Source organism: Marmota flaviventris, chromosome 8 (genome assembly GCF_047511675.1).
Source record: "Marmota flaviventris isolate mMarFla1 chromosome 8, mMarFla1.hap1, whole genome shotgun sequence".
Taxonomy (NCBI): domain Eukaryota; kingdom Metazoa; phylum Chordata; class Mammalia; order Rodentia; family Sciuridae; genus Marmota; species Marmota flaviventris.
Window position 1 is genome coordinate 74,572,697 of NC_092505.1, and position 14,050 is coordinate 74,586,746.

A 14,050-nucleotide genomic window follows, 5' to 3' on the forward strand; every position below is an offset into this window, starting at 1 on the left:
ATGCAGTCTTAGAGTTTGATTAACTTCTCTTCCAGTAGGTGGAGCTGTTCCCACCGGGCCAAGCTTCTCCTCTCAATATGCGGGAACCAATCACTGTGTAGCAGCTCCTCCTCCCAGACTGGGCGGGTCTCTAATCCTGAGTGCCTAGGGCCTTCTCTTGTGTCTAGTCACTTCCCCACTTTTCCTCAAGCCGGGCACCGCTCACTGGTGACACTCACCACAATACTGGCTACACGTCAGGTCTGCTGCTCTTGGGAGCCCTATTTTCATGAACGACTGGGCACACTCTCCCTGTTTGTCATTCCCTCAGACCCTAAGTTTGTATAGCTTGGGGCTGAGAACCCTCAGCGAATTTTGCTTGCCCTCCGGTAGCCACGCCCCAGGTAGCTGGTGCAAGAGACCTCAGTTGTCAGCACTGGTGGGAGCAGTAGCCGGGAGTTCCGCACCACGGGTCCCGCGCCACTCCTGATTCCCTCAGTCTGGCTATAGCACTCATGGGAGAGCTGGGAGGGGCCCTTAAGGTTTCCCGCTGTGTGGAGAGGGAAGGCTAGGGGGTTACACACCTGTTGCTGCCGGTTTCAATGGAGTTATCTCCTCCGCTGCATTCTGGTGACATCAGTTCTCTGCCATGGTGATATCCCATGCAAATGGCGACAGTTCGTTCCCTTTGCCAGGTGACCAATGCAATGGATGGGTCCTGACTGGCTCTCCCAAGCCCTGTTTCAATCCTGTGGCCACTGCCTATGAAGGCTCGGTTGGCATTAACCTCCGCAGGTTCAGAAGGGCTGACCAGTTGTTTCAGCGGGATCGTTTAGTGCTGAGTCACAGCAGTTTGCGAGAAGCAGGTGAATGGGAGCTTGAATTCAGCTGCTCCGGGCTTGGTGTGTGTTCTGAGAGGCCCAGACTGTTCGCCCCAGATCCAGGTCAGCTCAGCATTGCCTAGTGATCCTGAGCAAACAACATTTAGACAGTTCACGACTCCCTATGCCCACACAGCTGAAGAGGTCAGAGACTTGATCTCTCTGCGCCCGCCACCATGTTCCTGCATCGATTTCCTTGATTTTAAATGCTTTTCAAGAATTTATTATCCAAGATTCTTGATAAAGTCAGACTAACTCCATTCTTAGAAGATATAGTATATCAAAGAAGACATTTAGCATTTGTTTTTTAGGGATTGGTTAGCTTCACTTAGCATAATCTGCTCTAATGCCATCCATTTTGCTGCAAATTCTATGATTTTGTCATTTTTTAATGCAGAGTAATACTCCATTGTGTATAAATGCCACATTTTTTTTATCCATTCGTCTATTGAAGGGCATCTAGGTTGGTTCCACAGCCTTGCTATTGTGAATTGTGCTGCTATGAACATCGATGTAGCAGTGTCCCTGTAGCATGCTCTTTTTAGGTCTTTAGGGAATAGACCAAGAAGATATAAGGAGAGTAACTAAGATCAGAGTAGGGACGAAGAGCAGGAGAAGAAGATTAACATTTAACAGGGATGAGAGGTGGGAGGGAAAGGGAGAGAGAAGGGAAATTGCATGGAAATGGAAGGAGACCCTCAGGGTTATACAGTGGAGGGGGTAGAGAGAGAGGAGGGGAGGGGAGTGGTGGGGAGGGGGGATGGTGGAGGATGGGAAAGGCAGCGGAGCACAACAGACACTAGTATGGCAATATGTAAATCAATGGATGTGTAACTGATGTGATTCTGCAATCTGTGTATGGGGTGAAGGTGGGAGTTCATAACCCACTTGAATCAAACTGTGGAATATGATATGTCAAGAAATTTGTAATGTTTTGAACAACCAACAATAACAAATTAAAAAAAAGAAGATATAGTATATTAGCATCAACTATTTGAAGAGTACTAGCATGTACAAACATGGTATTCACATTTATAAGGAAAAGATTTAAATAGCAGAATTTACTCCAATATGTATTGCACTAGAAACAACAAAGGTTAATGTATTGTATTAGAAACAATAATAGCAATGTAATCAATTGCAATATGTCTTTCAATAAAAAGCTCTGTACACACTAGTAGATAGAAAAGGTAAGAAAAATATAAGTTATGTTTTTTAACCTGTAAGAGAACTGAGGTATACAGACTAATTCCTTTACTCTAGTCAATAAAGTCAATAGAGTGTATTTAGTAAAAAGTACATGAAGATTTATATAGTTATTTTAACAACAATAACAATAATAAGCAATTTTGGATTCATTAACTCCATATAGCATTTCGGTTATTGACATTCCTTCATTCATCCAATGTTGTGACTGATTAGCCCACAAGGAATGAATAAGAGACATTTTAATAGACAATCTATACAAAGTCTTTCCAGGAACAAACCTACTCATCTTCAAAATTTGAGATACCCCACTTATCCATAGTTTTGACCTTGTCATTAAAGCTTGATTTTGGATTAATGTATTCTTTTTAAAAAAGAAAAGAAATACTATTTTGGTTCATTCTTTCTATCACACATTCTTATTAGGTTATATTATTCTCAGATATATTTTGTTATACATGGTAGAACTAGTTCACTTTCAGTGTCAGAAGACTAATTTTCTTTCATTTAATTGTCTTCTGAAACTTTTATTTTTAATATAAAGACACAATATAAGATGAGGCTGTGATGACCTAGAGACATGCTCATGGAATACAATCAGTATAATCAGGCAAATCCTTAAGTTCAAGGAACATCAGAGAAAATCCCTACAACAAATAGAAAGTAACAAGTGTAATGATTGAACTATTCTTTGGTTCCTCAAAAATCTAGGTTTTTTCTTTATTTTTTTTATGTTTTTAATGCCTGTTTTATTAACACAGTATTGAAAGAAAAGCAAAATTACATATCTCTTTCCTTGATAAAGTAGCCCTGCTGATGATAAACAAAATGTTTAAAGAAATGATTACATGTTGTGGCTGCTGCTGTGGAGCCCAAAGCTGGAAGACTGATTATAAATAAATAGATAATCATCAAAATATTCTTTGTCTGCAAAGCCTTATTGTACTGGGAAAGGAAATTAAAGTCAAATGAGCTTAAAAGGTGATTCCTTACATAGGAAGCATTTCTGTATACTTAGGCCACTTTTATTTATCCCAAAATAAGAAAGTGTAATAAAAAATTTTGATTTTTAAGAGAAATAATTCAAATTCCTTACAATTGTATATTTTTTCAATAAGCATTTTTTTTTTTGTTGTTAGAACAGTAATTCAGATTGAGTATCCCTTATTTGAAACACCTGGTACCAGAAATGTTTTGGATTCTGTACTCTTTCAGATTTTGTACTATTTCCATATATGTAATATAGTATATTAAAAATGAGTCTGAAGTCTAAATATAACATTAACTTATGTTTCACATATACCATGTATGTATAGCCTCGAAGTTAATTTTATACAATAGTTTTAGTGCATCTTCTTGTTTACTTCAACCTGTCACCTGAACCCCTTTGTGTAATTTTGCACTTGTGGCACAATGTTGGGGTTAGAAAAGTTTTAGATTTTGTAGCATTTCAGATTTTAGGATAAATTAAGATAATAGAACTCTACTGGAACAGAATTAACACATTTTATATTTCCCCAAAAAATGAATATAATAATATGTCCATGTTCCCCTGTTATTAACATTTTACTTTGCTATAGTATATTTGCTGCAGTTAATAAAATGCAATGATAAACAACAGTGAACTAGATTTATATTTACCAAGACATCTTATATCCTCAGTTTTCATCTCTTTCCTTTTTTTTCTGTTTCAGGATCCCATGTAGGGCACAATATTACATGTTACATATATTTCTCTTTAGGATAGTCTTGGTTGTGATAGCTTTTAAATTTCTCCCTCCCCCCATCCCTCTCTCTGTCTCTTGATAACCATGAGAATTTTGATAACTACTGGTTAGGTATCTTGTAGAGTGTCCATTACCTAGAATTTTTATGATTGTTTTCTCATGATTACACTAAGATTATGGATTGGGGGATGTGTGGATTTCCCAGTGAAAAGGTGCTCTTCTTACCACATCGTATCAAGGGTATGTGCCATAAACATGAGTTAACACTGTTGCTCTTGACCTTAATCAAATGGCTGAGGTAGTGTTTTTCTGACCTACGTAAAGTTGTTCTTTTTTTCTTCCTCTGATATTTTACTTTTGAAAGGAAAACACTTCATATGGCCCATACTTTAGGAGGAAGGAGTTGTACTCTGGACTTCTGAGAGAAGAATATCTATCAATTATTGCATAAGGAATTTGTGTTTTTTTTTTAAACCTGTATATTTATTTATTTGATTATTTGTTTATATCAATAGGAATGCAAATATTTATTTTGTAGTTTAGGTTATATTATAAAGTTTCTGTATCTATCTCATTATTTATGTTTTCTAGACTTGGTTATTGGGAGCTTTTATGGTGTTCTGAGTGGCATTTTTGTTTTATTAGAAATTCTTTACTTTCTGACATGAGAACATATTCAGGCTTGTCTTGTATATTTTTAACCCAGCTTGATAATGAATCACTTTCCAAGGATCCCTGGTTTCTCTAATTAGGGAAAGGGATTATAGACCAATATCTGCGAAGTAGGTGTGCACGTGATTGTGGGTTTTTATTTCTTCTAATCCTTTCTTAAGAAAATATATGTGTTTATACGAATCCATGTGTATTAGCCCATTTTCATTACTGTAGTAAAATACTAGAAGCTGAGTACTTTAAAAAGAAAAGAAGTTTATTTATCTCACCATTCTGGAAGTTCATAAATATGATGCTTTTGTAAGGCCCCTATGGCAAATTGTATTATAATGGCAAAAGATTATATAGAGAAAGAAAATCACATATCCAGACAGGAGCTCAGAGACCAATATAGGCTTATGCTCACTCTTCAACAATTCACTTTTAAAGTAAGTACCTGTTTGTTTTTTTTTTTTATTGTTGTTGTTTGTTTGTTTTTTGGTACTTTGGAGTAAACCAAGGAACCTTCTACCTCTGAACTACAACTTCAAAACTTTCTAATTTTATTTTGAATTTGGGTCTCACTAAACTGCCCACACTGGTCTCACTAAACTTGTGTTCCTGCAGCTTCAGTCTACAGTGTAGTGTGCCAAGGTGACCCATCCTCACAAAATATATCATAATCTCTTCCAAGGATATGCCAGCCCCCAATGACCTGGGGACCTCCTATCAGGCTGCATCTTTAACATTGCTACACTGGAGACCACACTTCAAACACATGCCACATCCAAGCCTCAGCACTGTGTGAGAGCACTGAGCTCCCAAATCTCTGTACACGATCATCTGTGTTGATTAAGATGATTATGAGTGAATGCTGATGTCCCTGATTCTAATCCATCATGACATGGAAGATTCTAATGTTCTTTATTCTCTGTAAATTCTTATTTTAACAGTGAGATATACTGGCCCCCACCATCCAACATCCATTTGCTTGATTGTTCAGTTCTAGTCTCAATAGTTAATGATACCACAATTGTTAACATGTATCCCAATGAGAAATGACTTTGTCAATTAGATTATGGGGCTTATGTAGAAGTAGTTTTGTTTTAGTCTTATGCACTCTGCTCATTTCAGATTTACTCAGATCAACATTTTCCCCCATTCTCTTTAGTAAGAGTGTTTCATAAGTTTGTATTGCACTTAAATTACTTTGTCACATCCCCCATACCATTCTGAGATCTTCATGATATTCTAAGTATTTTAAACAACTTATATGCACTAAAGTTCAATTTTGTACTATAATTATATATATATATATATATATATATATATATATATATATATATATATATATAATAACAACTTTGAAAACAGTATGGCAATTTTATTTCCAATTTATATATATATATATATATATATATATATATATATATATATATATATATATATATATATCTTTAAATGCATTAAGTCATATAGCCTTCATTACGATGACATATAAGGAGTTTCATTGTCCTTGAAGTTCTTTTTTGTTTCAACCTATCTAACCCTTTCTCACATACCCTAGGAACCACTGGTAACTAAGACTTTTTCTTTTTCTTTTTTTTAATCCCTGCTCTAGTTTCACCTTCTCTACATTGTCATATAGTTGTAATCATGTGGTAACAGACTTTTAAGAGATTTTTTTTTTCATTTAGTAGTGTAACTTTAAGATTCATTCATCTCTTTTCATAGCTTTTATAACTCTTTTCTTTTCATCTTCTATTAATATCCCTTGGTATGGATGTACCACAATGTGATATCATTTGCCTAGTGGAAAGACCTTTTTGTTTGCTTCTAGTTTTTGGAAATTATAAAAGAAATTGCTATAGATATTATTGTGCAAGTTTCAATCCAGAGATAAAATTTCAAGTCACTTAGTTAAATAGGATGATTATTAAGATCAGATTTACTTTGGAAATAAAATTGCCATACTGTTTTCAAAGTTGCTATCCCATTTTGCATTCTCAATAGCATTGAGTGAAAGTATTGCTGTCCTTCACTAATAATTGACTGGTCAGTATTTTGGATTTTACCCATTCTAATAGTAGCTTAGTGTTATATCATTATTGTTTTAATGTATAATTCCCTAATGAAAAACATATTTTCATATACATATTTTGCCATCTGTATATCTTAATTTATAGTATATCTGTTCAGACTTTTTTCAATGTTTTGTTTTTTTAATTTATATTTGACAGCAGAATGCATTACAATCCTTATTACACATATAGAGCACATTATTTCATATCTCTTGTTGTATACACAGTATATTCAAACCAATTCGTGTCTTAATACATGTACTTTGGATAATAATGTCCATCACATTCCACCATCATTTCTAACCCCACCCTATCTAGAGCTTGTCTATTCCTTCCATGTTCCCCCTCCCTACTCCACTATTAATCAGCCTCCTTATTTCAGAGAAAATATTTGTTTTTTTGGATTGGCTAACTTCACTTAGCATTATCTTCTCTAACTCCATCCATTTACCTGAAAATGTCATGATTTTATTTTCTTTTATTGCTGAGTAATATTCCATGTATATATATGTCACATTTTTTTTAATCCATTTCTCTATTGAAGGGCATCTAGGTTGGTTCCACAGTTTAGCCATTGTGAATTGTGCTGCTATAAACATTGTGTATGTATCCCTGTAGTATGCTGTTTTTAAGTCCTTTGGGTATAGACCAAGGAAAGGGATAGCTGGGTCAAATGGTGGTTCCATTCCCAGATTTCCAAGAAATCTCCATACTGCTTTCCATATTGGCTGTGTTTTCTTATTATTTATTTGAAAATTCTCTCTATATATTTTGGAAACAGATCTTATATCAGATGTGATTTCTGCAAGTTTTCCTCCTAAAGTTTGTTTTTGATTCACTTTACAGAATTATTTTGCAAAGAATAATTTAGAAAGTTCAACTTGTCATTTTTTCTCTCATTGATTTTTTTTTTTTTTTGAGATTTGTCTAAAAGCTAATTACCAAACTCAGAATTCCCAAAATTACCCCTAAATTTTTACAGTTTTCTAATTAAATTTGTGTCCATGATTCATTTTTCAATTAACTTGTGTGATAAGGGGAAGTCTATGTTTTGGTTTTTTTGCATGTGACTTTTCCAGATTCATAAGTTGTAAACACCATTATCCACTGAACACCTTTGCTGTTTTATCAAATATCATTTAACTAAATTTATGTGGTCCTGTTTTTAGACAATCTGTCTCATCAATTTATGTCTATTGTCATTAAGATCATGTGGTCTTGTTTATAGTAGCTTTGGAGTAAGTCTTGAAATTAAGTAGTTTTATTCCTCAAACTTTGTTGCCCTTAAAATATAAATTTTAAATTTTGTTGAGACTAAAAAACAAGCTTGCTATTATTTTGATTTAGACTATATAAAACATATTAAGTTTCAAAGAGTTGACATCTAAATGATATTGAATCTTTTAATTCATAAACACTGATTTCATTAATGTTTTCCCTTTGTTCTCTCTGTAACCTGCAATCCCTCATGCCTTTCCTGTCACCCTGTGTACTGAGCCCTCATACATATATGCATATATTTATGTGTTTCTTATCAATTGTCTAAAAACTCTGAAAAAGGGAAACAAGCAATTTATATTTTTTCCTACACTGATTGAAAATATTTATTTACTGACATTACCAATTCTGATTTGTTAAATAATTTGTTATATTTAAAATACACTAAAAGCTAAATATATTTTCTTGCCAAGATACATATTTCATTGCTGAATATTTATAATGTATTTATCAGCATTTAAAATTACATTTCTCTGTCAATTGTCTATTTTAAGTATATTTTAATTTACAATTTAAGTGTCTTTATTGGTAAAATAAGTTAAAATATATTCTTTTTTAATTTTTTAAAATTTGTTCTAATTAGTTATATATGACAGCAGAATGCATTTTGATGCATTATATTCACAGGAACACAACTTCTCATTCCTCTGGCTGTACATGATGCACAGTCATATTAAACTGTATTCTAATAATTATTTGGCAAATAAATCATCCCAAATTAAAAAAAAAATTTTCTCTCAATGATATTCATGAGAGCTATTTTGGCAAATGAATTTTTAAATATTATCTTCAAAGTTCTATTAACTAGTTCCCTTATGATTTTCATCTTTCATATTATTATTTAAGAGGTCTTTAATATCAAAAGATTACTTTTTAAATTTTAATATCTAATATTTTAATTCACTGTTAGTGGCCTTGGTTGTTACAAATATTCAACATGTTTTTCACTCAATGCACAGACATTTATGTAGAATGAACAAACTAAAATAAATTTTTCAGTCCACCAAAGCATAGAAGTTATCACTGTATTTCTTTGCTTGCCTATTGCAAAGATTGTAAGCTGTTTTAAACCTGTACATAAAAAGATGACTCCCTAGACATATGGCTGGACTGTGACTGGGAAATATTCAAAGAGATATGTACAGCACATGTTCTTCTAGGTCTACCCTGTAAGCAGCTGGCCATGTAATCTTTAAGCGATTTTCTCCATCTTGTGGCTAAATGTAGAGGATGAGGGTGGTACTTGGAAGGGTCCTACTGATTTAGCACAATATATTTCTCTGAATATAGCTTAATATTTCAAATATCAGTTAACACGTGTTTGCTTCACAGTTAACATAACAGTTTATCTGGGGTATGCATCACTGTTTTAGTTTTTTCATGAATTTTATCTGGTACATAATGACATTTTTTTTCTTTCAAATTAAAATCTTTCCTTAGGTTTGACATTTTTCCCCCTGTTTTTGGACACATTGTTATGTTAGATTAATTGTATTATTCTGTTCAGATAGCAAAATTAGCAAAAAGAGTACTGTTCTTCACAATCTATTCTCCTTGATTTTGGGGTCAAATCGACCTGATATTGAGTAAACCATTAATAACAGAACTGCCTTGGGCAACTTAACCTCTCTCAACATTAGTGTCTACATCTCCAACCACGACTTTTTGGATTAGTAGTAAAAACTCTAGTTAAATTTAGATTAAAAATATATTTAAATGCTTACTATAATGTGTAGTATATTAAATCCCAAATTGTGGTTAATATAAATTTCATGCTTCACAATATTTCTGATATAGCCCATTACCTATAGTGTGTGCGTATGTGCATATCTCTGTACGTCTATTTCATGTTTTTAGGATCATCTAAGTGTCTCAGAGATCTTTTCTCACCTAATGAGGGAATCCTCTGCTGTTGTTTTCTTACTCCTTCAACTTGCTATTTGATAACACATCATAATTTTCACCAATTTTGTTTGTTTTTCAAATGCATCTGAATGCATTTTTTTTTTGCCAAGAAGGAAAATGAAGACATTATGAGCATGAGAATCCTTTCATTCTTTCTCTCCTTTCCCCCATTTTTCTTCTTTCTTCCTTTCTGCACCTCCCTCTCTCTTTCATTCTCTCTCTCTCTCCATGTCTCTCTCTCTGTATCTCTGTCTCTTCTCTTTTCCTCTCTTTTTCTCTATCTCTCCTCCCTATCAGCCTTCCCATTTGCTGATACAATACTAGAAAATAGACGTTTAATATACATGTGAATTATTTCATCAGTATAGTTTTCCATTGATTTTAAAAGTTTTTGATTTTGCTACACTGATGATTTTATTTTTTTTCAGTTCTAAAGCTTTTATTCCTCTTAACAATTCAAATTTGTTTTTACATATTTTTCTTAAGTCTGTTAATCTTCTCATCTCAGCCTCTTGCTTTCATGTCTCCTCTTTTATCGTTTTCATTTCTTAAAAGGTATTAAAATAATGTTGTAAAAATACGTATGTTTTGAAAATATAATTCATACATTCCAATTATTTCTCCTTCCATACATTTTACATGGTATGATTATTATCTCTTTTATTCATCCTAGATTCATTTTTCATGAATACCATATTTTCTTTTGTTGTTTTTGTGGAGGCAGTGGGTGCCAGGGATTGAAGTCAGGGGCACTGAGTTACCCTCTGTACAGTCACATCACTAACCCTATTTTATATCTTATTTAGATACAAGGTCTCACTGAGTTGCTTAGCATGTCACTTTTGCTGAGGCCAGATTTGAACTTGCAATCCTCCTTCCTCAGCCTCCCTAGCCACTGGGATTACAGGTATGTACCACAGCACCTGGCTTTTTGTTGTTATTTACTCATTCTTAGATAAGACTAAGTGTTTCCTAGACTAACTGAATAGCTTGACTAAATTCTTACAGCATTTTTTATTTATCTGAACATCACTGAAGCCCTCTGTAAGACACTAACCTCAATCTGCCTGCCTATCTATCTATCTTTATTTATTTTTCATGTGATCACTCCCTGAATGCGCGCAAACGCACGCACACACACACACATACACACACACACACACACACACAGAGAGTTTAGTCTTTCACAAGCTTTTGAAGCCTGGGAATAAGTTAGTGCCCAGTACTTTCAGCAAGGGACACTCACTTCGCCTGCTTTTTTCTCTCATTGTTGCCAAGATCTTTCCAAATCTAACATAACACGGATTTGAATTTCTATATTCTATATATTGATGTGTAAAATTAAAGAGCATTTCTTTTTCTCCAAGGATTTTGGCAAGCACAGAACTTGTATTTCTGCTGATGTTGGTATAAAAGAAAGCCAAAAGTTAAGAATAAACACAAAATAGCTTACAAAAGACATTCCAGGATTTTTTGTTTTTCCAGATTTAGGACAATTTCAGAAAATTGGAAGCTATTTTGAGTACTGTGTATGTATCAGGCAACCCCTCTTATCCTGTCTCCCCTTTGTTTGCACTGTCATTTATCCTGGAGGCCTTATTACAGGGATTATACAAAAAGAATTATCATCCCCTTGTTTCTAGACCCTAAGAAAAGTTTAAAAAAAAATGAGATTCAAGGCATTTATTATTCTGAGCCCTGCCAATTGCATCACTTTGGCTGGCTAGATGGGTATCAGTGACTATCTACAAGAGATTATCTTCTGCATTCTGCAAACAGCTTGCTTCCTTTGCATGTTCAGGCTGTAGCTCACCATGGTGATTTTCAGTTCTTAGTGGAGTGATTATCTGATGCATTTACTACCTGCTTATATTCAATCTGCTACTGAACTCTTCAGCTGGCAAAACTGGGGATCTGGTCTGCAACCAGGGTAGCAAATGCCAGCTGCACCTCCAGCTCCCCCATCCAAATTCATCTTTGAGTTTGGCTTTTGTACTTTGGCAAACACCTTCCAGTATCAGCCATCGTCTATCTAATCCATAGCTGAGAAGTCTTATCCCTCAACTTGCCATGGATATCTCATTCTTAGCCAGAGTGGCTTTTTGCAAGCCTGTTATCTCCTGCCAGTAACTTCTCTAATCTGCCTTGTGGTGGCACATAGAGCTTGACAGTTCATCTAAAGAGCAGAGGAACTGAGGCATCTACATTTGGGGGTGAATAGTTAGGGCCAGGACAGTAATATCCATGTACAAATACCACGTGAGAGGTGCAACATTGCTTCACTCCTCGATGAACACTGACTTCTCAGAGTTATTCAGTTTTCTTGGGCTTCTCTAAACTGAATCCTTAAGTGAAGAAGATTGATGTAATCATCTCTGCTGCAACCCATGTCTGAGAATATGCTAGTGAAAAGTCTAAATGAAATATGTATTTATGGGAGACGAAATATAAATCTTATTGTTTTAACATGTAATTTTTAAACATTAGTATATTTCTTCTCTGTTTGACTTGAACTTTACTCTAAATATGCACTGTGTCCATGCATTTGCTCAGTGATTTTTCTAGCCAGCTTGGGAGAAATTAGAATTTTCTCATTTAATTGAGTTTTCATTCTTGATTTAAGACCTTTCCTACTAAGTTGTTTATGTATTAAGAGAGAGAAATGTATTTAGGGACAGTCTTCAATGCCTGCAGGTGCTATTGCTATTGCTGTCCATATTTTTGGTTCCTGTATTTTTTTTTCTAAAATTTGTTGGTTCATAGGACTAAAATATCTCACAGAGTAGAGATACCAGTATTTTCTGTTACAAATAGTACTCTAGACCTCACTCTACTCTTTGATTTATGATAAAACTTACTGATGTCTGGGTTATTTCAAACCCCTATTGGGAAGTCAGTCAAAATAAAACCAAAGACCCATAAAAGTTTTCACATTTTGTAGCAATCTTAGAATAACTTTTTGTTGAAGCAAAAGGGGTTTTTATAGAAAGATGATTATTTGTAAAATAATTTGCATTAATATATCCCATCAAAATATTTTTCTCAAAATTTTAGAGCTTTTAAGGTAATTTTATTCATTTGTTTCACATAACACAGAAATGATTTTGCAGAAATAAAATGTATGCCTTGGCAATTAAAAAAAAATCCCTTTAACATGATAGTGAATCTTGAAGAAATTCCTTTATCCAGTGCTAATTTTTTAATACACACTTGTTTCACTGCAAAAGAAAAATCTGCTATTTTTTTTTCTTTCTTTCTTCTTCTTTTTTTTTTTTTTTTTTTGTTGTTGTTGTCTTTTGGAATACTCGTGAAGCTCCTAGAATTGTAATTTTGAGTATTATCTTCCTCCATCCTTTTTGTCCTGGAAGTTAGTAAGCTTTATTCAAATCAATAAAAAGATATTAGGCAAGAAAAGGGGAAGTTTAATTTCCTGCCAGGCAAAGACAATACCACTAAGAAAAATATATAAAGTCTCCAAAATAAGTTTTCTTGTTAAATAGTGTATTCTTTGAAATATTTCCAGAAATATAAGAAAAAGGTTTCAATAACAATCACTTGTAAAATTTAAGAAACTGTTAATTATCTACTAATTTACTTTAATATAAATTTGCAATATTATATGATAGTTCATACAGTTTTTCTAGATTCATTGTTCATAAAGATATAAAATGAATATTTCACCAGCTCTGAATTTTACATCTCTAGTTAGAAAATAATCACTGAAATTTCAATTGTAGATTCTTAAAATCTAAATGTCCTTGTTCTTGGATAGGCAGAATTAATATTGTCAAAATGGCCATAGTACCAAAAGTGCTATTCCAATTTAATGTAATTTCTATTAAGGTTACAATGATGTTCTTCAAAGAAATAGAAAAAAAAAACAATCATAAAATTCATTTGGAAAGAAAAGAGGTCCACAATAGCTAAAGTAATCCTCAGAAAGAAAAACAAAGCAGGAGTCATCAAATGCCAGTCTTTAAATTATCCTACAGAGATGTAGTAACAAAAATGGTATGGTATTGACACCAAAAGAGATATGAGTACTAATGGTACAGAATAGAAGACACAGAGACAAACCCAAATAAATAAGAGTTATCTCATACTAAACAAAGTTCCCATAAACATACATTGGAGAAAAGGCAGCCTCTTCAATAAATGGTGGTGGTAAAATTGGAAATTCATATGTAACAAAATTAAGTTATACCCCTATCTTTCACCCTATGGGAAACTCAACTCAAAATGGATTAAGGACCCAGGCATTAAACCAGAGATCCTAATTCTATTAGAAGAAAAAATAGGCCCAAATCTCCATCATATTAGCTTAGGAACCAAATTCCTCAAC